The sequence below is a fragment of the Amphimedon queenslandica genome, unplaced genomic scaffold (genome assembly GCF_000090795.2).
Source record: "Amphimedon queenslandica unplaced genomic scaffold, v1.1 AMPQUscaffold_13218, whole genome shotgun sequence".
Taxonomy (NCBI): domain Eukaryota; kingdom Metazoa; phylum Porifera; class Demospongiae; order Haplosclerida; family Niphatidae; genus Amphimedon; species Amphimedon queenslandica.
In genome coordinates, this window is record NW_003546546.1 from 9,636 (window position 1) to 12,857 (window position 3,222).

The 3,222-nt window shown below is 35.7% G+C and overlaps 1 long non-coding RNA gene across 1 annotated transcript; it reads left to right on the top strand.

The window, feature by feature from the left end:
- Positions 1-2,192: 2,192 nt before the first annotated feature.
- LOC109584341 (uncharacterized) lies at positions 2,193-2,654 on the top strand. The gene is made up of 2 exons (XR_002185961.1): positions 2,193-2,501; positions 2,551-2,654. It is a non-coding gene; the product is annotated as an uncharacterized LOC109584341 (long non-coding RNA).
- Positions 2,655-3,222: the final 568 nt, after the last annotated feature.

Here is a 3,222-nt window from a genome sequence, read left to right on the forward strand (position 1 = left end):
TAAAGGATCATTTATCCCTATATAGGAATGGAGTTATCCGCAAAGATTTGTACTATGACGTCACGTTTAGCCACACCCACCGATTGGAAGTAACATTCCAGGAAGCAAAATCGCAACGTTTTTCATGACTTTGAAGGCTTATATCTTAGTAAATAATTATTTTTTGACCGTGGGATTTGGAACACATTATTACTATGGATAGGTAATCATATGTGACCATAATTGACAAAAGGGCCCTTATGGCGGATTTTAAAATTGATCGTTATAATGGAAAATATCAACCTGTGAGTGCTTTGTTAGACAATCATTGTTTCTAAAAGTTTCATAGTAACTTTTTGCATCCTGTGGAGTAATTTTATGATAAATGGGGCTCAGGAAGTTGGATTTCTTAGGCTAGAAAGGCAAATTTCACTACCTGCCATAAGGTACCTTTTGTCAATTATGGTCACATATTACGGCCATAAAATAAGACTGCCAATTTCTGTAATAGAATAGCGACTCTATAAATTTTCCTTTATTCTCCTTTTCATTTTATTAGGTAATGTAGGCTCATCTTTTTTAATAATTATCATGGTTGTGTATATAATTTAAAGTAGAGGCTAAGTAGCTGAGCAAGAGGTACATTTTTCTCCTAAAGATAAGTCTTGAACACTTGGAATGGGGTAATAATGGTAGCCATGCATTGTAGTACATCTTAATTCTGCCATGAAGGTAGAAGGTGAGAAGTAGTGCGATCTTGTCCTACAACAATTTTAATAACTCCCTTCTGTTCCAAAATTATGTTAATGACATTAGCAATGAAACCCCATCTAGTTCTTATGTCAGCTATTACACTGATCATTATTCTTTTCTTACATTTCTCTAAGAGATCTCTTGCTCGTGCAACTATAGGAAATAGCAGCGATGACTTTTTAGCATAATGTCATGGCACAATCAATGCGATTATGCACTAATCTCTTGTTAATAGAAGGTCCAAATTCTGACCATAACAACATACTCGAGTCCAGTGTAAAGTATTACAATCTAGTTTAATATTGGTTCCATCATTAGTTGCAAACGCAACTTACTTTTGCTAGTCCAATCTTCTAAAATTAGCCCATGAATGTTTTTCCCAGTGTGATCTTGAGGAACATACAGGGCTAATGAGTCTGCATAGTTCAGTTTGAATCAATATAGTAAATTGTATAGACTATAAACAGATCGCTAACCAAGGATCAGACATAGATGAAAAGAAAAAATTAAAAATAGCACCAGCAAAAGCTAGTTTGCTTTCTAAACAGAGATGAGTGTCATCCAAAAGTAGAGAAATAGGAAGTCTACTAAAGTAATCTTTGTCAGGTAAGTCGTACTGGGTATTAATTACACATATCATTTCTCGAAAACCAGGGTTGTCCACTAAGGATATAGGCAACATTTTCTTAGCCAGAACGGTAGCTATTGGCTTTGTCATCATTTTATGCTTCTTAGATCTGTGCTTCTTTTCCTCAGGCTGCTGCATAGACTCTTCTATAGTTAACTGGCCACTGCTTTTAGATAGCTTGTTGTTTCCAGGATATTTAGTACTGTTAGAATAAGTTTTGCTGATGTTGTGGTACTCTTCAGGTTTGAAATGTTCTTACGTAAACGTGTTTCTGCACTTGGCTACAACAGTTTTAGACATATCTTGCATTTAGGACTGTCAAATTTTGTTGGCTGACCGTTTTATTTGAAACAAATCCAGAGTACTTCCACACGTGACTTGGTGTTTTTCTTTAGAACAAGTTTCTGGAAGCCAATATTAGACGGGCTAGAAAAAGTGCTAGGGAACATTAGAGCTATCTCTTTCGCAGTCTTTCCCAGACTCTTCAAGTTCAGGTTCATCAAAACTTTCCAATACTGCTTCAGCCATTTTTAATTTAGTATCATGTGCTATATGAAAAATTGAAAATTTGTTATAGGTTTATTAGAAAATTTAGAAGTATTAGGACATTTACTTAGCATACCACAGTGTAAATGCAAAACTGGAATACCATTCAACACTAGCTAGACTAGTGTCGCCCTGCCCCTTCGCTGGATGAGGATTGGACTGGAGACACTTGAAGTTTTTTTTAGTCCTTGCGCTGTAAGTATGTGCACCAATCAGACTGCTCCAACCATGTGGTACTAACTGCAAGCTTGTCAATAACACTGAATATCACATGATAAAATTTAATAAAATGGTGTCTATAGAATAGGTAGAATTGGAAGGAGTTTCATGAGTTGTTACAGGGTCTGGAGTTTAAAGAGAAGTCAAGAATGAACAGCAGATAGGCATCAAAAAGTTTGTTGTTAATGAATAAGATAATTTCTTGTGCCTGCTGACAGGATTTAGAGGCAAATCATTGTCAATCACTACTCAGATTCAGTACTGCCATATGGCCTCTGCTAAATCAGCTCTGGAACAGAAAAACTCTTCCTTAGTCCCCTGATCAATGATTAAAGCTTGTGAGTTTGCCTATTGATGAGCAACAAGTTACAAAATGGTTAGTTCACTTAATAATTGTTATCTAATAATTATGTGCAGTGTTACAGGGGTACACACTTTTATGGAAGTTCAGGAACTACTTTTACCTTATCTACAAATGATACTTCTAATAGCCATGGCTTTTACAGTTCTTATTATCATTAGTATAGTTTACAATTTTATGCTATTTTGGTGTTGTTAAACATACTCTTACTCTGATAACGAAATGAATTTGATGAATAGATGAAGAATGGGGAAAAACAAAACATATTAACGTTAAAAACTGAGTTTTAGCAATAATTCCTTCTTTATACTTGTAGTAGCCATGTTTGGAGGGTGTGTCCATCACATAAAATTAACACGTGGGTGCATCTGGTCAAGTGATCAAGCTGCACTAATTACATTCCATTGTGTCCAACAAAAGCTTTGTGTCGTCACACCCTTCCTCCTCCAGCGAAGGGGGAGGGCCAGACTACAACTGGACACAAAATGAGACACTTCCATTTTGGCTGCCATTTTAAAAGTAATAACTACTATATCTGATGTTTTTTAACTAGTTGCTTTTAATTTTGAAATGATAGTCATTATGTTACTTGTGGATTGGTAGTTAACCACAGACATTAAACAACTGCATTATCTGCAAGTGGCTTCATCGAATGTGTATTTATGTGTCATTTATGGGGAGCCAAAAGAGACAACAACCCTAAATTTAAAGCCTAGCCTCCTGCTTCCAAAATTAG